This window comes from Salvelinus fontinalis, chromosome 7 (assembly GCF_029448725.1).
Source record: "Salvelinus fontinalis isolate EN_2023a chromosome 7, ASM2944872v1, whole genome shotgun sequence".
NCBI lineage: Eukaryota > Metazoa > Chordata > Actinopteri > Salmoniformes > Salmonidae > Salvelinus > Salvelinus fontinalis.
This window is the reverse complement of record NC_074671.1, coordinates 53,339,630-53,362,982: the sequence shown is the minus strand read 5'-3', so window position 1 is coordinate 53,362,982 and position 23,353 is coordinate 53,339,630. Positions and strand designations below refer to the sequence as shown.

The 23,353-nt window shown below is 42.2% G+C and overlaps 1 protein-coding gene across 1 annotated transcript in view; it reads right to left on the bottom strand.

The window, feature by feature from the left end:
- Positions 1-23,353, bottom strand: part of LOC129859676 (beta-1,3-galactosyltransferase 1-like) — a 138,221-nt gene that overhangs the window by 50,505 nt on the left and 64,363 nt on the right. Inside the window, exon 2 of the mRNA XM_055929738.1 lies at positions 19,961-20,015. The gene's annotated coding sequence lies outside the window, so the exon portion shown is untranslated. The remainder of the gene's footprint in view (positions 1-19,960; positions 20,016-23,353) is intronic.

Sequence of the window (23,353 nt, the reverse complement as noted above, 5' to 3'; positions counted from 1 at the left end):
GATGTAGACTTCCGACTTCAACTGTGTGGGGCACCTCTGATTTTCCCCTAAAGATTCGGACTCCCTTCGTCCCCTCTCCTCTCCTCTTCTCTCCTCTCCATTCCTCTCATGTCCTCATCCCTCCTCTCCTCTCATCTCCTCTTCTCCTCTCTTGGCAGAGTTGACTCTGGAGTCCTTTTTCATTTCAACTTCAATTACCGTTGCCTTCAAGGCAGGAGTCCCTCCGCACTGCGCATTTTCATGTGTCTCTGAAAGACGATCCTCGCTCTCTAGCAGCACACACACTGATAATCGCATAGACACACACACCTAAGCCCACCCCCCCCCAAACACTCTACTTTATTTTTAATGTGAAACAGAAAAGGAGCAGTGCCAGGGTGTTGGGTGTGTCATGACGTTGGCAGTGGGGGTAGGTTTATAACAGTCATAAATACCTCTTTCCCCCTTTTTCTCTTCCCTAGTGATGTGACATAAGAAAATCCCTTGGTTAACATAGAGATTCTGGAGACATCAGAAAGTGGGGGGGAATGAACTATATTCTGGTAATCCGACCAACTGAACATATGCGGTGGTACTTAAGGTCTATTATGTCAGTTCGGTTGCCCTCTGACACATTCTCATCAATGATAGAATGACATAAAGTCTACTGTGGAAAGTCTAAACCTCAGAGGTATCGGATTCACATGGAATTGTTGTTTAATTCAAATGTTTGAATATGAAATTATTTGTGAAGAGATTAAATTTAATTTTAGCTTCCAAATTAGAGATTTGTGTTCTCATAAGTTTGGGCTTCTGCTCAACCAGGGGCCCGTCCCTGTGAAGAGACATGGGTAATAGACTTTTCAGACACACCCCTCTCCCTCCACTATATAAAGCATTGACAAAAATATAACTTTCTGTTCCGGGACGCTAGGATGACGATCCGATGTCAGAATGGTTCAGATAATTACTACAGAACTAAGCCAACAGCAGCATGGACTTTGATTGTGAATGGTATGAACTTTGAACTCGTATTCACTACAGAAGTGATATCTCCTAGCCGTTGAGTTAGCAACAGCTGCTACAAACGCAGGTTAGGAAGGACAGTGCGAGCATCCCGTCTACTACACACAACGTTACTCCAACGTATCCAGTAAGGCACCAGAGACATTCTTCAAAGGACAGAGGACTCGGGTTGGCGACACGGTCCATCTACCACCAACCTACTGAAGCGCAGCTCAGAGTAAATATTTATTGCATTTTCCTTCTTCAAATGGGCGGTAATTTAGAATGCATAAGATACTGTATTTACGATAGCACAGCTTCGCCTCTGTTCCAGTCTCCCGCTCTTTCACTAAAATCCGCCCCTTTTCTTTGTGTAACAAGCTGTCATATCTATTCCGCCCGCTAGGGACGTTTTTCTGTATGACGTAATTTGTGATCAAGTTATGATTTCATTGTGTATGTGTGATTAGTTAGGTATTTAGTAAATAAATAATTAAACCCAATTTTGTATTGCTGATTCAACTTGTTAGCCAGGATTCTTGCAGATAACAAAGGATTTACCACTTTCAGATGAGACTGAATAAAATGACGATTAATGTGACTGCTATGGATGTAAGATATTACTAAATCTTTAAGAGTTTATTCGGAAGATAACAGCTCTATAAATATTATTTCATGGTGTCGCTCTCTAGTTAATTAACATTTACATGATTAGTTCAATCAGGTAATATTAATTACGGAGAAATTATTTTATAGAATAGCATGTCATAGCAATTAATCTGGCATAGTCAAAGACACGACAGGTGTAATCCCTCTCATAATGCCCTTCACCACTGGCCAGGACATGATGTCATAAATTAACATGCTGGGAGGTCAGCAGGACTAATGACCAGCACAGCAGCCTTGAAAACATCATGTAGCATATCCTGAAAGACGTTCAGAAGGTTGATTGGTGAAGTGGTCAAACGGTATTAAGGCAGTCGTGCCAGAGTGTCAAGCGTGAATTCATCATGTAAAAGTCTGTGAAATACAGCCATATTACCAGATGGTCAAGCGATCGTGTGGTCAAGTGTCCAGATGGTCATGCCAGAGTGTCATTCAAGGTGGCTTAGCAGTTCAGACGTCTTTTCCGTATTGTCGTGTCCTGTATATATATATATTTACACCTTTTCTTCACATATCTTTAATTTATTTTATTATCCAAGAACTCAACTACAAAAGCTTTCCTGCAAAAGCTTTCCTGCAACCCGCTTCACCAATTACAATAAGTATTATTTACCTCAATCTGAAAATCCATCGTGGAAGATAGCCAGGGGCTAATTCAGAAGCTAGCCTGAAAGCTAACCAGAAGCTACTCCGATAGCTAGCCAGAAGCTAATCTGTAGCTGCCCCGAAATTAGCCGGTTTGCTGGCTAGCGTTGGTGTTTCAGCTGCCCACGTTTTGCGGTCATCAGCTATTCCTTTAGCTCGATAATCTACCGGCACTTTTGTGCAACGCGACTCGGACCGGAGCATTCCGGGACTTTTTTTCTCTCAGTTTCCCCGGATTCCAACCGCAGGCTCTGGACACTTGCACCTTGATTTCACAGCTAGCTAGCTGCATACCGTGTGACTATTGGCTTACGTCGACCCCGGAGCAAACTCAAATCATGCTGGAGCTAGCCAGCTGAGGAGTTCCATCACCATCCGGACTCGTTTCTTTTGTTGCTGCTGCAGATACGGAACCCCACCGGGCCTTCACGACTGACTGCCGACGTTATCTGCCCGAGGGATTTATCCAACCGGCACCTCCGTCCCGACGTTACCTGAACGCTCATCTGAGGCCCGCTAATCGCTAGCTGTCTTATCGGCTGCTATCTGAACAAAACCCCACTACACGGAACCTACCGACGGAAACGCACGAGGTATCTACAAACAGACCTCCATCCTATGCTGCTACCGATAGCCATATACCCGGCCAGCTGTCTGGATCGCCACGACCCCAACCAACCTCTACTCACTGGACCCTTATTGATCACTCGATTAAGCATGCCTCTCCTTAATGTAAATATGCCTTGTCCATTGCTGTTCTGGTTAGTGTTTATTGGCTTATTTCACTGTAGAGATTCTAGCCCTGCTCTCTATACCATATCCAACCTCTCAGTTCCACCACCCACATATGCGATGACATCACCTGGTTTCAATGATGTTTCTAGAGACAAGATCTCTCTCATCATCACTCAATACCTAGGTTTACCTCCACTGTATTCACATCCTACCATACCTTTGTCTGTACATTATTCCTTTAAACTATTTTATCGCCCCCAGAAACTTCCTTTTACTCTCTGCTCTAGTAGCTCTAGGCGACCAATTCTCATAGCTTTTAGCCGTACCATTATCCTACTTCTCCTCTGTTCCTCTGGTGATGTAGAGGTGAATCCAGGCCCTGCAGTACCTGGCTCCACTCCTATTCCCCAGGCGCTCTCTTTTGATGACTTCTGTAACCGTAATAGCCTTGGCTTCATGCATGTTAACATTAGAAGCCTCCTCCCTAAGTTTGTTTTGTTCACTGCTTTAGCACACTCTACCAACCCCGGATGTTTTAGCCGTGTCTGAATCCTGGCTTAGAAAGACCACCAAAAATTCAGACATTTTTATCCCCAATTACAATATTTTCAGACAAGATAGAACGGCCAAAGGGGGCGGTGTTGCAATCTACTGCAAAGACTGCCTGCAGAGTTCTGTTATACTATCCAGGTCTGTTCCCAAACAATTTGAACTTCTACTTTTAAAAATCCACCTCTCTAAAAACAAGTCTCTCACCGTTGCCGCCTGCTATAGACCACCCTCTGCCCCCAGCTGTGCTCTGGACACTATATGTGAACTGATTGCCCCCCATCTATCTTCAGAGCTCGTGCTGCTAGGCGACCTAAATTTGAACATGCTCAACACCCCAGCCACCCTACAATCTAAGCTTGATGCCCTCAATCTCACACAAATTATCAATGAACCTACCAGGTACCACCCCAATTCCGTAAACACGGGTACCCTCATAGATATCATCCTAACAAACTTGCCCTCCAAATACACCTCTGCTGTTTTCAACCAAGATCTCAGCGATCACTGCCTCATTGCCTGCATCCGTAATGGGTCAGCGGTCAAACGACCTCCACTCATCACTGTCAAACGCTCCCTGAAACACTTCAGCGAGCAGGCCTTCCTAATCGACCTGGCCGGGGTATCCTGGAAGGATATTGATCTCATCACGTCAGTAGAGGATGCCTGGTCATTTTTTTAAAATGCCTTCCTCACCATCTTGAATAAGCATGCCCCATTCAAGAAATTTAGAACCAGGAACAGATATAGCCCTTGGTTCTCTCCTGACCTGACTACCCTTAACCAACAGAAAAACATCCTATGGCGTTCTGCATTAGCATCGAACAGCCCCCGTGATATGCAACTTTTCAGGGAAGCCAGAAACCAATATACACAGGCAGTTAGAACAGCCAAGGCTAGCTTTTTCAAGCAGAAATTTGCTTCCTGCAACACAAATTCAAAAAAGTTCTGGGACACCGTAAAGTCCATGGAGCATAAGAACACCTCCTCCCAGCTTCCAACCGCTCTGAAGATAGGAAACACTGTCACCACCGACAAATCCACTATAATTGAGAATTTCAATAAGCATTTTTCTACGGCTGGCCATGCTTTTCACCTGGCTACCCCTACCCCGGACAACAGCACTGCCCTCCCCTCTGCTACTCGCCCAAGCCTTCCCCATTTCTCTTTCTCCCAAATCCAGTCAGCTGATGTTCTTAATGAGCTGCAAAATCTGGACCCTTACAAATCAGCCGGGCTAGATAATCTGGACCCTTTCTTTCTAAAACTATCTGCTGAAATTGTTGCCACCCCTATTACTAGCCTCTTCAACCTCTCTTTCGTGTCGTCTGAGATCCCCAAAGATTGGAAAGCAGCTGCGGTTATCCCCCTCTTCAAAGGGGGGGACACCCTTGACCCTAACTGCTACAGACCTATATCTATCCTACCCTGCCTTTCTAAGGTCTTCGAAAGCCAAGTCAACAAACAGATTACCGACCATTTCGAATCACACCACACCTTCTCCGCTATGCAATCTGGTTTCAGAGCTGGTCATGGGTGCACCTCAGCCACGCTCAAGGTCATAAACGATATCGTAACCGCCATCGATAGGAAACAATACTGTGCAGCCGTATTCATTGACCTGGCCAAGGCTTTTGACTCTGTCAATCACCACATCCTCATTGGCAGACTCGACAGCCTTGGTTTCTCTAATGATTGCCTCGCCTGGTTCACCAACTACTTCTCTGATAGAGTTCAGTGTGTCAAATCGGAGGGTCTGTTGTCCGGGCCTCTGGCAGTCTCTATGGGGGTGCCACAGGGTTCAATTCTTGGACCGACTCTCTTCTCTGTTTACATCAATGATGTCGCTCTTGCTGCTGGTGATTCTCTGATCCACCTCTACGCAGACGACACTATTCTGTATACTTCTGGCCCTTCTTTTGACACTGAGTTAACAACCCTCCAGGCGAGCTTCAATGCCATACAACTCTCCTTCCGTGGCCTCCAACTGCTCTTAAATACAAGTAAAACCAAATGCATGCTCTTCAACCGATCGCTGCCTGCTCCTGCCCGCCTGTCCAACATCACTACTTTGGACGGCTCTGACTTAGAATATGTGGACAACTACAAATACCTAGGTGTCTGGTTAGACTGTAAACTCTCCTTCCAAACCCACATCAAACATCTCCAATCCAAAGTCAAATCTAGAATTGGCTTCCTATTCCGCAACAAAGCATCCTTTACTCATGCTGCCAAACATACCCTTGTAAAACTGACCATCCTACCAATCCTCGACTTCGGTGATGTCATTTACAAAATAGCCTCCAAAACCCTAATCAATAAATTGGATGCAGTCTATCACAGTGCCATCCGTTTTGTCACCAAAGCCCCATATACTACCCACCACTGCGACCTGTACACTCTCGTTGGCTGGCCCTCGCTTCATACTCGTCGCCAAACCCACTGGTTCCAGGTCATCTACAAGACCCTGCTAGGTAAAGTCCCCCCTTATCTCAGCTCGCTGGTCACCATAGCAGCACCTACCTGTAGCACGCGCTCCAGCAGGTATATCTCTCTAGTCACCCCCAAAACCAATTCTTCCTTTGGACGCCTCTCCTTCCAGTTCTCTGCTGCCAATGACTGGAACGAACTACAAAAATCTCTGAAACTGGAATCACCTATCTCCCTCACTAGCTTTAAGCACCAGCTGTCAGAGCAGCTCATAGATTACTGCACCTGTACATAACCCATCTACAATTTAGCCCAAACAACTACCTCTTTACCTACTGTATTTATTTATTAATTTATTTTGCTCCTTTGCACCCCATTATTTCTGTCTCTACTTTGCACTTTCTTCCAATGCAAACCAACCATTCCAGTGTTTTTTTAAAGTTTTTATTTTACTTGCTGTGTTGTACTCACTTCGCCTCCATGGCCTTTTTATATTTTTATTTATTTATACATATATCTGTTTGCCTTCACCTCCCTTATCTCACCTCACTTGCTCACATTGTATATAGACTTATTTTTTTTCACTGTATTATTGACTATATGTTTGTTTTTACTCCATGTGTAACTATGTGTTGTTGTATGTGTCGAACTGCTTTGCTTTATCTTGGCCAGGTCGCAATTGTAAATGAGAACGTGTTCTCAATTTGCCTACCTGGTTAAAAAAAGGTTAAATAAAAAAATAAAAAAATAAAAAAGTTATGACAGAAGGGGGTGAAAGGTCAGCTGTGGGCGTGTAAAGCGGATGCACCGTCCTCCAGTGTCCCTGTCACAGACACACATGATGCCTGGGGGGGTTGGAGTGGGGCCAGGCGGTGTTGTGATCCTAGGTTAGCCAAGTCAGTGCAGAGCCAGGAAGTGAAAACAATAGCCCTCTTGTCTTGTGGATGTCTGGAGGTCATGTTGAATCTGACCCCTGTGATGATAGGTGAGAGCAAAGGATGTCTCATGGGAAAGAAGAGCCTTGAGTTTTGCATTCTGCTATAGCTATTCTGCTATGGTGGGTGGACCAGGAATGATGGTTCACCTCTGTCTCCAGGGGCCCCTGGGGAACTTAGACCTTGCTGAGACTTTGAACAGGTGTAGAACTCCTCTCTCTGCTCGACACACGCAAAAACTCACACTCGCAAACAAGCATATACAAATGCACACAATGGCACAGCCCACACTTGTATCACATTATTGTACCAAACCAAGGTTTCTTTGTAGTTATCAATACTGTTACTAGGATTGCACATTTTGGGGAATATTCAGAGGTGGAAACTTTCCATGGGAATTAACAGGAATATATGGGAATTAACGGGAATATATGGGAATTAACGGAAATATATGCAAATTAATATTAATACAATTTAAATGTAGATGTTTTTTGCATTGGATATATTTACTATATCATATGGAGACAGACACATCAATATTTTACCTTATCATAAGTAGACATAATTGCAAATGATTAAATCCTTCCAATAGAAATGTAAAAAAATGATTTAGTTACGAATTGAACTTTAATTAAATGAGTTGACTCTTCACATGGGATGATTTCACTGAACAACAAAAGAAAGGGAATATTGAATGATCCCCAATGATCCATCGCATCTCCCAAAAACGTTTTCAACATACATCTGTAAAATGATAGTCTAGAAACTAAAGCTTTGGTTCTCTTCCTCTCAGGCTTCCATGTCTTCTCCCTGGACCTCCTCGATGTCCAACTCTTGAACATCAGACTCTGAGGCCTCATTTTCACTGTCACTTTCCAACCTTGTTGAGAATGGCTCGTGTTCAGGCTCAAAAAGCCTCAAATTTGCCCGGATGGACACCAATTGTTCAACCCTTGTATTGGTCAGCCTGATGCGTGCTTTTGTGTGTGTGTTCCCAAACAAGGACCAGTTGGACCAGTTGCGACCGGTTGCGGCTGATGTTGGTGGGATTTGGAGGATGATGGAGGCAATAGGGGAAAGAGCCCCAGATCCACAAAGTCCCTTCCACCAGGTGGCTGATGAGATATGTTGGCACGACTGACATACTTCGCCAGACTGCCAAGAACCTTGCCCTCATCCAGGCAACGATGGTGAGACACGGTAGTGATGACACCATAGGCCTTGTTGATCTCTGCACCAGACAGGATGCTCTTGCCAGCATACTTTGGGCCGAACATGTACGCTGCGGCGTGTACGCGCTTCAGGCAGAAGTCTTCACGCTTTTTGATGTATTTCAGAACTGCAGTTTCCTCTGCTTGGAGCAACAGTGAAGTGGGCAGGGCAGTACAGATTTATTCTCTTACATCTGCAAGCAGAGTCTGAACATCAGACAGGATGGCATTGTCTCCCTCAATCCGTGCAATGGCTACTGTTATAGGTTTCAAGAGTTTATGGCTGCTTACCACTCTCTCCCAAAATACATCATCCAGGAGGATCCTCTTGATGGGGCTGTCCATATTGGCAGACCGTGATAAGGCCATTTCTTGGAGAGACTCTTTCCCCTCCAGGAGACTGTCAAACATCATGACAACACCAACCCAACGGGTGTGGCTGAGCAGCTTCAATGTGGTGCTCTTATTCTTCTCACTTTGCTTGGTGAGGTAGATTGCTGCTATAACTTGTTGACCCTTCACACACCTAACCATTTCCTTGACTCTCTTGTAGAGTGTATCCATTGTTTTCCGTACTATGGTGTCCGTGAGGAGCAGATTCAATGCATTAGCAGCACAGCCAATGGGTGTGATGTGAGGGTAGGACTCCTTCACTTTAGACCAAGCAGCCTTCATGTTCACAGCATTGTCTGTCACCAGTGGAAATACCTTCTGTGGTCCAAGGTCATTGATGACTGCCTTCAGCTCATCTGCAATGTAGATACCGGTGTGTCTGTTGTCCCTTGTGTCTGTGCTCTTGTAGAATACTGGTTGGGGGGTGGAAATTATGTAGTTAATTATTCCTTGCCCACGAACATTCGACCACCCATCAGAGATGATTGCAATACAGTCTGCTTTCTCTATGATTTGCTTGACCTTCACTTGAACTCTGTTGAACTCTGCATTCAGCAAATTAGTAGGTAAAGCATGTCTGGTTTTAGGGGTGTATGCTGGGCGAAGAACATTCAGATATCTCTTCCAATAAACATTGCATGTGAGCATCACAGGTGAACCGGTTGCATACATAGCTCAAGCAAGACATTCATCAGCATTTCTTCTTCTTCTTCTTATGATTCCAGGAGGACCATGAGCTTTTGCTATCGATAAGGTGTCTGATTCATAATTTTCACCTCGAATAGAAGCAGAGGGACTTTTGTCAGAGGTTGCTTGTTGTGAGCGCTGAGGGAACTTTATGCACTTGGCCAGAGGATTTTGCATCTTTGTTGCATTTTCACATATGATTTGGCACAGTATTTGCAAATGTACTCAGCTTTTCCTTCTACCTTAGCTGCAGTGAAATGTCTCCACACATAAGATAGTGCCCGTGGCATTTTCCTGTAAAGATTATTGGGGAAAAGTATTTTTAAAAAACAAATATAATTCCATGTACAGATAAATAGTTAAGCAGTTAGATTAAACAACTCCTTTGTAAGATAAATGTTTTAAAATGAAACATGTATGGAAACCGGTGAATTAACACTCCTCAGTTAGCAGGCTCAAGCAAGCTAAAACCCACATGGTAGCAAAAACTAACTAGCAGAAATTGTTAACAAGTTAGAAATTATTTAAACACACTTTGCTGTAGGCTACTATTTACTAGTTAACAAATAATTATGTATGTCGTATAAAATATATTCACCCCACCCAGTATTGTAATCAAACTTACCAGAAAGCATGTAGTCCTTGGTTCTGACTGTGTAGTAGTGTGGGCTCAATAGCATCTCATTAGCGTGCAAGATCTTGAGAATCAGCTGTACATGTGATGGAAGAGTGCACTGTGATGGATGCACTGTGAAGGCAGAGGGTTGCAATTCCACTGAATTGGGGATAGTTTAACCAAAGTATTCCACAAGACCTAGAATTGCCTTATGTGTATCTCACAAAAAAGGTTCACTGTTATAAGCTAACTTTTTTTGATGAATTTAAGAAAAATTCCCAAAATTCCGGGATTAACTTCCCATGGAAAATATCCGGGAAAAATTCTGTAAGTTTACCGGAAAGTTTACGACACTTTGCAACCCTAACTGTTACAACAGATACTATTCTGTACACACCAACATACAGTCCTCAATATAAACCCACACCAAACGCAGTGATCTGCCACCATACAGCACTCCAACTATACTCCCACTCAAAATCTGTTCTGATAAAAACTAACTGCGGCTCACATCAACTCATGAAGACCATTGAAAAGCACTTTAAAAGTTAACAGCCCCTCGAAACAGCAGGCTCCTACTGGTCAAACTGTTAAGAATATATACTATTCTCTGACTACTGGGCGTAATACTGTCAAGTAAAAAAATCAAATGCTAAAATGAATGTTGTCTTTGTCCCGAGACGAAGCAGCAGTTCATGCTATACAGACAAAAATTAGTTCTGAGTGGAAGTCGGGAATAGAGGTATGCCACACTTTTACCCTCTCATATAGGGAGGACCAACCAAACAGGAAGGAAGGACATGATAAATGAGGTTTCGAAAATCCATCTTGAAACCTGTGTTCATTTCACTGGGCATCACAATAATGGTCTATTGTGTTTTTGCTCCTGACCTGGACTTGAAACAAATGTATTGTACTACAGAATAGTAATTTATGTGCTGTACTATAACTGAGGCAGCGTTTGTCTGTTCATCTACTGAAGTTCACCTCATCAAAGGTCGGTCTAGTGAAAGGGGTGCTCACTTGTTTAGTACGCAAAGGATACTAGGAGTTTGTGGTTATAATGACTATGTGAACATAAAACAGGGAAGTGAACAGAAAAGGGAAAAGAGGAAAAAATGAAATAATAATAATAATAAGCATGGCCCTGTCACGTCCTGACCTTAGAGATCCTTTTTATGTCTCTATTTTGGTTTGGTCAGGGTGTGAGTTGGGGTGGGTATTCTATGTTCTATTATTTGTATTTCTATGTTTTGGCCGGGTAGGGTTCTCAATCAGGGACAGCTGTCTATCGTTGTCTCTGATTGAGAACCATACTTAGGTAGCCCTTTTTCCCACCTGTCTTTGTGGGAAGTTTACTTTTTTGTGGCACATAGCCTTAAGCTTCACGGTTTGTTTTGTATTGTTTATTGTTTTGTCGGCATCATTTCTAAATTAAAGGAATATGTACGCTCACCACACTGCACCTTGGTCTACTTCATTCAACAGCCGTGACAAGACCAAAGTTACCCTATAAATGGGATCTTAAACTTCTTAAGGCTAGGGGGTGCTGTTGTCACTATTTATGGTAATCGTGTAATTTTTGAAACGGCTTCCTACAAAATCCTTGATCGTACAATATGCATATTATTATTATTATTGGATAGAAAACAGTCTATAGTTTCTATAGGAGTTGAAATTTTGTCTCTAAGTGGAACAGAACTCATTCTACAGCAATTTCCCTGACATGGAGTCAGATTTCAGAAATGTTGGCCCCTGTTCTGGAGTCAGTTTTAAGGCCAATGTTATTCCTATGAGTATACGGACACTGCTTACGTCTTCCCCTGGATGCCTTTACGTGATGACGATTTGAATGGGGTCGATTGCGCAATCACAGGCACTATAAATAAAAAAAACCTGTAGCTAGGAACTCTTTTCTTGCTGCGTCATGCGCACGGCGGCCACCGACCCGCACTTGTTCCAAGCATTAGTGTAGGGAGTAATATTACTCTGGTCATGTTTCTACTCGTTATAGGAGTTAAAAACATCATAAGGTAGTTAATTTAAAGCGTTTTATAGCAATTTATATCCGTTTAGTGCGATTTTGGGACATTTATTTCTGAGACGCTGTGAATCTCTGGGCACGCTTCCAGTTCATGCCGAACGCAGTTGGCATTTCCACATGGCAAGAGGACAGCTTTCCACCAAAAGACGATTAGACCCAAGAAAGGATCCTTTGCCCAAGATACTGATGGAAGAACAGCTCAAAGTAGGAACAATTTATTATGATAAATCGTGTTTCTGTCGAAAAATGTTAGTGGCTTAGGACGCCATCTTTTTTGACGTAGCTTCGCTTGGCGCAAATTGTATTGAAAAGTAAGGATAATTTAAAAAATGTAATTCCGCGATTGTATTAAGAATTAAATTGTCTATCAATCGCTGTCCACCCTATATTTTTTAGTCACGTTTATGAGTATTTATGTATACGAGTAGATCACTGTCTAATATGGCGCACGAACATTTTCTCACCAGCTGGGCTACTTTTCCCATTGTCTAACCATGATTTTGGTGGCTAAATATGCACATTTTCGAACAAACTGTATATGTATGTTGTAATGTGATGTTACAGGGGTGTCATCTGAAGAATTCTGAGAAGGTTAGTGAAAAAAATTATATATTTTGGCGATGTTTACGTTATCGCTCTCTTTGGCTAGAATCAATGTTTAGAATCATGTTTGCACATGTGCTATGCTAATATAACGATTTATTGTGTTTTCGCTGTAAGACACTTAGAAAATCTGAAATATTGTCTGTATTCACAGGATCTGTGTCTTTCGATTAGTGTATGCTGTGTATTTTTACGAAATGTTTGATGATTAGTAGTTAGGTAAACACGTTGCTCATTGTAATTATTCTAGTCCATTTGTGACGGTGGGTGCAATTGTAAACTATGCCATCTACATGAAATATGCACATTTTTCTAACAAAACCAATCCTATACCATAAATATGTTATCAGACTGTCATCTGATGAGTTTTTTTCTTGGTTAGGGGCTATAAATATCTTAGTTTAGCCGAATTGGTGATAGCTACTGGTGTTGGTGGACAAATAAAAGATGGTGGATTATGCTAATGTGTTTTTAGCTAATAGATTTACATCTTTACATATTGTGTCTTCCCTGTAAAACATTTTAAAAATCGGACATGTTGGCTGGATTCACAAGATCTGTGTCTTTCATTAGCTGTATTGGACTTTAATGTGTGAAAGTTAAATATTAAAAAAATATTTTTTTTTTGAATTTCGCGGCTCTGCCTTTTCAGTGGGGGTGGGGGGGGTGTGCCGCTAGCGGAACGTGTGTCCTTGAAAGGTTAAAACGAGCCTGTTTTTACTTGCTTATTGATTTCCCTTTAATAGGTCCAGCATACTGTATTGCCAAAGATGTAGCACTTTGGCAATACAGTATGAAGCGACCTGATGGACGTGCTTGGGGCGGCAGGGTAGCCTAGTGGTTAGAGCGTTGGACTAGTAACCGAAAGGTTGCAAGTTCTAATCCCCGAGCTGACAAGGTACAAATCTGTCGTTCTGCCCCTGAACAGGCAGTTAACCCACTGTTCCTAGGCCGTCATTGAAAATAAGAATTTGTTCTTAACTGACTTGCCTAGTTAAATAAATAAAGGTGCTTGAACTATCAAGTACAGGCACTTTACACTACAAAACAATCTCTACACAATGTTCTCAGCTTAGCGAAGCCTGGTGAAGATAATTTACAGTTGTTCATGCTACACCATGTTTTGTGAAATGTCATTATGTGTCTGAAAACATGTATTTTCCTCGATCTGTGTAATCAGACTAGGCTGAAGATTTCAAACCTTTCTTTGCGGCTGACCCTTTTTAGCCCTTGGGACTCTGAAGCTCAACTCAACTTTACAATTGCTTTTGTGGGTTACAATAACAAGGGTTCAAGCTACAGTGGAGACCGGCTTTAACCCTGTGATTCCATAATCTAGCCTTCACATCTGAAGTGGTAGCTTGAATTTCTCCCATTGCATACAGCGTAATCTACAGTACACAGCACTTTGAGTCCCCTAGAAAAGGGTTATAGGAATCTAATCCAATATCAAATAAAATATCATTTGTTTTTTGTTTTGTTTCCCCTATAAACCCGGGGAACGGATTTGACTATCACATCCCCACATTCCTGCCCCTCTATCTCAGGAGCAGTAGGTTTGTGTGTTTATATCCCCTGGAATTGAAGAGAGGAGTTTGATGCACGGCTAATGAAATCTGTGCACTGTGTCATTTAATCTGACACCAGCGTAATCTTCTCAAATGCCTGTTTCCCACCCTGGTATGTTGTGTTATCCCAATTACAGCCATGCTCCATTGATCTGAGGAGATTAAAAGTGTTCTTAGCTGTTGTTTCCCCTCCACAGTAACTACATATAGACTGGAAAATAGAATCATGTCGCCCAGTACCACTCAATAGTTTAATTGGTCATTTTTAGTTGGTGTCTGTGCTTGTGTGTGTGTGTGTGTGTGTGTGTGTGTGTGTGTGTGTGTGTGTGTGTGTGTGTGTGTGTGTGTGTGTGTGTGTGTGTGTGTGTGTGTGTGTGTTCATTTTGGCACTTCAATAGAGTGGCAGGCAGCAGATGGTTACTTGTGTGCTGACACTACTATAAGGGCACCTTTATCAGGAATGTGGTACTAGAGAAATGGGTGGATGGCAGGTTGGACTGCATCACCCACAATCACCACAACAACCCTTACTAAGAGCATTCCATGACTTCATTTTTCAGAGAAGATAAACATAAAAATATGTTTATTGTCACATACAAACACTATATGTTGAGTCAGACTTGCTTCGGTCATCTAGCATTTCCTTCCTGATGCATCCTTAACATGTTAGGGAAACAGCTTTCCTATACATCTGTAGTCGAAACAGCATCCCTTTCTCTCCTTCCCCCACACCCCTATACATACCAGAATGGATTTTCCTCAGAGGTCAGCATTTAGGGTGTATCCTTCTAATTTCCCTCTATAATTCAGGTCTGATTGATTAGAGACTATCGACTAATTAATTAAAAATGCATAGGTCCCTGTGGGAGAGTGGCTGTTCATTTCAGAGTAGGGTTCAACAACTCCATTAGGTCAGCATCCAGTCACCAACAATCCCAGGAGATTGGCTGCAGTTGGCTACTTTACCACCCAGGAAGCCTTGTACTGCTTTACTGTATGGAGTGTACACACCATAGACCATCACTATGTCCCCTAAAGAGTGCACTACTTTACCCGATTCCCAATAAGTAGTGCACTATAGGGAATATGATGCCATTTCTACAAAGCTCTACTACACTAGCTTCCAACTTACCTAACTTCACTGTTAAAATAGATAAACATGAGATACCAAACCCATTCACAAGGTTGCTTAACTCTTGAGGTTACTCGGGTGTCGAGCGAACTTGATAAGTCTGCTTTTAGCACCTCATTGCTGGAACCAACTACAAAAAACATTACAATTAGATGTTCTGGTGTTTCTGTGTGGACCTCGCTTTGTGGATGGGGGCATTGTCATGCTGAAACTGTTCCCACAAATTTGGAAGCACAGATTTGTCTAGAATGTCATTGTATGCGGTAGCGTTAAGATTTCCCTTCACTGGAACTAAGGGGCCTAGCCCGAACCATGAAAAACAGCCTCAGACCATTATTCCTCCTCCACTAAACACTTGGCACTCTACATTGGGGCAGGTAGTGTTCTCCTGGCATCCGCCAAAATTCAGATTCGTCCGTCGGACTGCTATATGGTGAAGCGTGATTCAACACTCCAGAGAACGTACTTCCACTGATCCAGAGTCCAATGGCGGTGAGCTTTACACCACTTAGTCTTGTATGCGGCTGCTCGGCCATTGGAACCCACTTCATGAAGCTCCCAACAAAGATTTCTTGAGCTGCCTCTGGAACTTGGCAGTGAGGGTTGCAAACAAGGACCGCCGAGGTCCTGTTCTGTGAGCTTGTTTGGCCTACCAGTTGTTGCTTCTAGACGTTTCCACTTCACAATAACAGCACTTGCAGTTGACTGGGGCAGCTCTAGCAGGGCAGAAATTTGATGAACTGACTTGTTGGAAAGGTGGCGTCCTATGACGCCACTTTGAAAGTCACGGTGCTCTTCAGTAAGGCCATTCGAATGCCAATGTTTGTCTATGGAGATTGCATGGCTGTGTAATCAATTTTATACACCTGTCAGCAACGGGTGTGGCTGAAATGGCCAAATCCACTCATTTGAAGGGGTGTCCACATACTTTTGTATATATAGTGTATATGCAGGGCCCCCTTGTGAAAGAGACCCTGGTCTCAATGGTGACACCCTGCTTAAATAAAGGAACAAATTATAATAATTAAACAAAAATACAATCGGAAACACTGATTGCCAAAAACACAGATTGCATATCTATTCCAGATATAATGCACCTTGTGGAGTAGGATGGAGTGCATCTAAAATGGCACCCTATTCCCTATATAGTGCACTACCTTTGACCAGGTCAAATTTAGTGCACTATATAGGGAAAAGGGTGCCATTTTGGACACACCCCGATGCTCATCACATGGATACAAATATGTCCTTTGTGAAATGGTGTGAAGCCAATTAATGTACTGAAGGCGAAGGAGCTAGTGGTAGATTTTAGGACAAATAAATATGTTTTTAATCCTATTTTTATTAATGGTGAGAGATTGGTGTTGTTGACTTTTACAAGCACTTGGGTGTAATAGTGGACAACAAACTGAAATGGACGGAGAACTTCAACAGCATCTACAAAAATGCCCAATCCAGACTGTACTTTATAAGGAAGCTTAGATATTTTAATGTCTGTGACAAAAGGCTTTGCATGTTCTACAGCAGTGTCGTGATGAATGTAGTAAGTAAGCTATGCCATTGTGTGCTGGAAAGATCATTTATCCAAGGAGGACATAAACAAGCTTAACAAAATAATCAGGGAATCCAGTGCAACAATTGGCTGCAGCCTGGAATCAATGCAGGACATGTACATAAAAGAGCTGCAAGCAAAAACACACATGATCATGGATCATGCAACACAGGAGCAGCTTCAGTAGCAGGTTCATCCTGTCCAGAAGTTCCACAGAGAGGTTTAGACGGTCATTTTTACCCAAAGACTTTTTAACCAGTTGATTAACTGTTTTATGATGTCTTCCTATTGTGAACAGTATTCTTGCAGTTTTTTCCTCCAGAGTGGGATGGAAAACAGCACTTGAATCCGGCTGTTCTTCTGCGGATGCTAAGGAGCAGGTGCTTTCATGTGTCTTGATATGTTTTCTGTTTGGTTGTGTCCTGTCCTTATACGTTATGGATGATGAATGCTGTGATAAAACAATTTCCCAAGTTGGGATTAATAAAGTAATAGTCTGCTCTACTCAGTTCACGCACAAGGACGGGCCAGGAAGATGTATGGGCTGGAAGCATAATGTATTCACAGGGAGGACGATGGAAAAATTGGTCTGGAGTCATGATGAAACACCTGCTGAGGTGTCATTGATAAATTATTATGGAGTCTATAGGAATTGAGTCAGATCCCCACCAAAGACCACTCAATTAGCATAGCACTATACGGTGCTTTACTGCTTCAGTGGAATTAACATATATACAGTAGTGTAAACTCAACATATTTGGGATGATTTGCATGCGAAATGACAAGGAAATATGCTATTTGGATATTTCAGAGGATGCTTACGTCAATATTAGTTTATGTTTGATTTAATTATGCTAAGTGCATTGCTACACACTGAGTCCTGAAGCACACTGTTCTGTGCTGTTATCATCAGACTCTAGTCAGGTTGCAAAATCTGCAACTTCAAGGCACTGCTTAGCTAGATTAGTGAAATGCTTGTTTTTGCATTCTAGTTCTACCCAATGAGAATCTAATTTATACCGCACAAACAAATCAGAACAGATTGGATTTATCTGGCACATTTTCTTAGCTCGCACACGCACATTATTCACAATATAGACTGTGTTAGAATCTGTGTCAGACCAGGTAGGTACTAGGTACTAAAACCTGCTCTAATGACGTGTGCATTATTCATAAGTAGCCTAACACTGTCTTTGTACAGTTTCCCTTCCTTTTGGAAAAACCCGCACCGATCCTCTGGCTGTTCAGACAATTAGCCTAGCGCAGGGGTGTGAATATTTACAAGGGTCTTGCTCTGAGCAACATCATAAATGAAAGCCTTGGATAAATTGATTTTATTTTAAATGTCTGACATCTTCATGTTGAACTCGATATGACTTCCGCTAGGACTAGCCGTGGTGGTTTCTCTCTCCCAGACGTAGGCTATGCATCACTGACTGGATTTCAGACCTTTTTTATGTCCCATTCTGGGATCACTGCACTCCTGGCTTTCACTCATGACCGGCCTTCACCACACTGTATCTAGGAATTCTTCTGCTGTTGCCTCACAATCATATCTGCATTCACGTAACGCGGCAGGCAGCTCTTGAAAGTTCTCTGTGCTGTTTGCCTTTGGTAATTAGACTGTGTCAAGACAAGATGAGCGTCTACGAAAGCAGAGACGGGTTTGACTAACCCAGCCTCCCACTTTTCACAGAACACAGGGTGAAGCGACGAGTTGAACACGGTCTCACAAAAAGACGTAGGCCTTTATACATCTTCCTCTATTAGAAATTGATCTCTAGTAACGGTTGCTGAAGCTGTGTACATTTCTGATTTGCTCGGTGTCTTCAATAAAACACTATAGTTCAGTGTAAGTAGAATGATTACCACTAATACTGATCATTTCTACCCATATTATTATCATAATAAGTAGTGTTAGTCGTATTAGTACTGAAGTAGTATAGCAGTTAGCTGTACATCAGTAGCGTGTAGCAGTGGTAGCAGTGGAGGTGGTGGAATTATCCCTAACCTCATTGACATACAATAGTCAATGTCAATCGTATGCAGATTGACAGAATGATTCACTCCTTGTATCGCCAAGGTGTTCAGCTGTAATTATGTGAGTGGGCTGGAACAGTAGGTAGGTAGGCAGGCGCCTCTTGCCCTGTTGTTAGCCAGTGCTAATGATGGAGGCTGCAACATACCTCTCAGCTTTACTCTACAGCATGGAACATGGATGACCTTTCTACCTGCAACACACTATCTTTGTTCCAAATGGAACCCTATTTCCTATATAGTGCACTACTTTTGACCACAGCCCTATGGGGCCTCGTCAAAAGTAGTGCACTATATAGGGAATAGGGTGCCATTTGGGATGCAAGCACTGATTCACTAAAACAAAAGCTGAAGGTCTCGTAGCTTAGCATAGGATTTTATATAGTTTTTCCTCCCAATCACATTACATATCAACCATACTGTAACACTATAGGGCAATGTGTTAGCTAGCTAGGATGCTACAGTTAGATTGACAAGGTGTTAGCTAGCTAGGCTGCTACAGGTAGATTGACAAGGTGTTAGCTAGCTACTGTAGGCTGCTACAGGTAGATTGACAAGGTGTTAGCTAGCTAGACTGATACAGGTAGATTGACAAGGTGTTAGCTAGCTACTGTAGGCTGGTACAGGTAGATTGACAAGGTGTTAGCTAGCTAGAATGCTACAATTAGATTGATAAGGTGCTAGTTGGCTACTGTAGGCTGCTACAGATAAATTGACAAGGTGTTAGCTAGCTACTGTAGGCTGCTACAGTTAGATTGACAAGGTGTTAGCTAGCTAGGATGTTACAGGTAGATTGACAAGGTGTAAGCTGGCTAGGCTGCTACAATTAGATTGACAAGGTGTTAGCTACAGTAGATAGGCTGCTACAGGTAGATTGAAAAACAGCTTTGAAACATTGTAACAGTCAAGGTGTTAGCCAGCTAGGTTATTACAGGTAGATTGACAACAGTGCTGTACTGTGTGTTTTCATATATATTCTGGGGCCTTCTGTTGCAATATTATACTGTATGCTGCCAAATACTGAGATGTTTTAGTACAGTACAGGCAGCATAGGGAGTCAAATACAATGTTGGTTCTTTATATCAGTTATGAATGATGGGATTAGACAGAGAGACAGAGGGGCCAAACCAGCAGAAAGGGTTTGATATTAGAAAACACTGAGTCGTTCCTTACCTCACACAGCTGGCTTCTGCCCTTAACGTTAGTCTCTTTCCTCTTCACTCCATCTCTGCAAACAGAAGACAAGACAGCAAGGTGAGTGGTGATAAGAAAGGAGGAGAAAGAAAGAGAGTTGTTAGAATGAGAGAGAGAGAGAGAGAGAGAGAGAGAGAGAGAGAGAGAGAGAGAGAGAGAGAGAGAGAGAGAGAGAGAGAGAGAGAGAGAGAGAGAGAGAGAGAGAGAGAGAGAGAGAGAGAGAGAGAAGAGAAGAATGAGGGATATTTGATAAGAGGGAGTGAGAGAAATAAAGAGAGGTGAATCATGAGAGAGAGAGAGCGAAAGAGAGTATAACGAGTCATAGGACAGAGAGTGAAAGAAACACAGGGAAGATACGAGACATTTGTATACTCTGCAGAATAAAAGCACTTAGAAGTTGCACGTTGCCTTATCTATTATAACAATAGTATTTATATTTTACGACTACAGCGATACTGTGCAAAGGTAAGGGATCACAGCCGCTACCTCGCTCTCCAGCCAAGGTGTGTGAATTGAGGACCAAACTGAAGTAGAGAGGCGATTCAGCAACTCCTGGAGGACAGCAGAATTAAATTAAAAAGCATATTTTTTTGTTACAAGTAAAACCTGATATTGTGAACAGCCTTTCTACCTCCACTGTGCAGTCATAACAATGAACAAGGTGGCCAAAGAAAGAACAGATGTGGCCTCATTCATCCAAACTGCACACAATTCAAGCCAAATTCATGTTGATACGGTAGAAGCGGAGAGCCAACATCTGATCAGTATTCTGCAGAACTGTTGCTGTACGAACCATAAACACTTTTGGAAGGTTGAGAATCTATTGATGTATGAGCAGTTCTCATTCAGACCCACTTACTGCATAAAAGGTCAAATGAAATTCTCCCATATCAAAGTGAGTTCCCCCTTTCTCTGTTGATGAATGTGTTGCTATGGCTGACAGTGCTGATGCAAAATGAAGGACTAAAAAACATATTGCTATCAGGTTCTCATTTCTATTGTGAATGATATTAAATTGAAGGAAAATTAATGTATTTAAAGAACCATAAAATAGTCTAATTAATTGATTAGCATAATGCACAGGATTCCTTTTTTTTAAATGAGGAAAAAACTGTGAGTAAATGGAATCAAACACTTGCCTGTATGACAGCATCTGGATGTGCACACAATAGTTTGATAAAGGTTTTCAGATCAACCTATATATAAAAGCAGAGAAAAGTTACTGCAATTACTGCTAGACTCTATTTTGCTCATAAAGGTTAAAACCCTGTGTAGTGTTTCTAAATGGGAAAGTAATTGAGAGTACAGTAATTTTAGAATACAAAGTGCACTTAGGTGTTCTGGAAACGTAAAAAATAAATGTTGTTTTTCCACAACATGTCTTGTAATCCATTCTGAACCACTTCCTAGCTGAAGCCATTTCTAGTGCAAGCCAAGAACCTGCCATCTACCTATCAGCCTCTCTGTCAATCATAGAACCATACTGACTAGGTATGTAAAGAGTAGAGACAATTAAAAATAGAAAGGGAGAGAGAGAGAGGGAGTGAGTGAGAGAGGGGGGGAGAGATTGAATAAATAGAGAAAGAGAGAGACAGAGACAGACATAGACTATGAGAGAGAGACTGTTGCCCCACCTTACTGCAGCCCTGTCACCAACCCTGACTGACAACTGGCAGACAACAATGCATTCTGGGTAATAGAGAGGAACTCCTTTCTTCACGGCGCTCTAAGTGGCAGGAGGGAGTCTGTCTGCCTGTCTCAACCCCAGCATGTGCACTGTCACCTCAGGCTCTGACCCCTGAGAATCACAGCTGTTAATATCTTATACACCCATGCCTATTACCCAGGGGCCATATCAGTCAGAGTACACACAAGACAGAAATCCACAGGGCTGACTCACTGTAAGAGGGACACAAGCATGCACAAAGATGCATGTACGCGCAAACACACATACGCACACACACATGCACACAAACAGGAACTCCTTAAACAGGTGGCCTGCCGATGATCTTTCATCACTTTATTATAATAGTGATAAATTAAACTGTTTGAAATCTATTTCACATCCCATCCACCAGGCACAGGCAATTTAGTCGGGATTCTGTGGGTGATTCCGCAATCGGGGAGGTCTTTCTCACATTTACTCTAATGCATTTATCGCAGTTAGAAAACAAGCCGTTGTTCACAGTTCACTCCATTCATCTGAAGATGTAATCATTTAGCCATTTGAAATGCATTATGCAACTCTTTCTGTGGGCTCATCAGCATAACATGAAATATTGCCATCATTGTGGAGGGCAAAGCAGAAGCAGAGTATCACTTAATTATTCACCAAATGAAATAATGAAGGTAAATTATGGCACTTTTATTTAAGCTGACAAAAAAGATTAGTCGCTTACTAGATTTCTCTCCTTCAAGAAATAAAGACAGCACTAACAGTATAACCCTTACTGGATCTCTCTCCTTCAGGAAAATAAGACAGCATTAACAGTATAACCCTTACTGGATCTCTCTCCTTCAGGAAAATAAGACAGCATTAACAGTATAACCCTTACTGGATCTCTCTCCTTCAGGAAAATAAGACAGCATTAACAGTATAACCCTTACTGGATCTCTCTCCTTCAGGGAAATAAGACAGCATTAACAGTATAACCCTTACTGGATCTCTCTCCTTCAGGAAAATAAGACAGCATTAACAGTATAACCCTTACTGGATCTCTCTCCTTCAGGGAAATAAGACAGCATTAACAGTATAACCCTTACTGGATCTCTCTCCTTCAGGAAAATAAGACAGCATTAACAGTATAACCCTTACTGGATCTCTATCCTTCAGGAAAATAAGACAGCACTAACAATATGACCCTTAGTGGATCTCTCTCCTTCAGGGAAATAAGACAGCACTAACAGTATAACCCTTACTGGATCTCTCTCCTTCAGGAAAATAAGACAGCACTAACAGTATAACCCTTACTGGATCTCTCTCCTTCAGGGAAATAAGACAGCACTAACATTATAACCCTTACTGGATCTCTCTCCTTCAGGAAAATAAGACAGCACTAACAGTATAACCCTTATTTGTGATCAGTTGTAAAATAAGTTGTGATGCCAGACTCTGGTAAGTTTATTATTATGTGGCAAGATGTTGAGCGTTGCCATTACATTAAAGGCACACTAAGCTTTAATAATCCTCCAAACAGCTACCAACAACACAGGGCCGTCGAAAAAAACATGTGGCGAGCAGACATTTTCCCTTTTCATTCAGTACAAAATATTGAAGCAAAGGCATTAAAAGAGGGACAAAGTACTGTTTTTTAGACTGATTTGCTTCATGATTTGTCAACTCGCAATTTATCTGTCCGGAGTGCTGCAGGT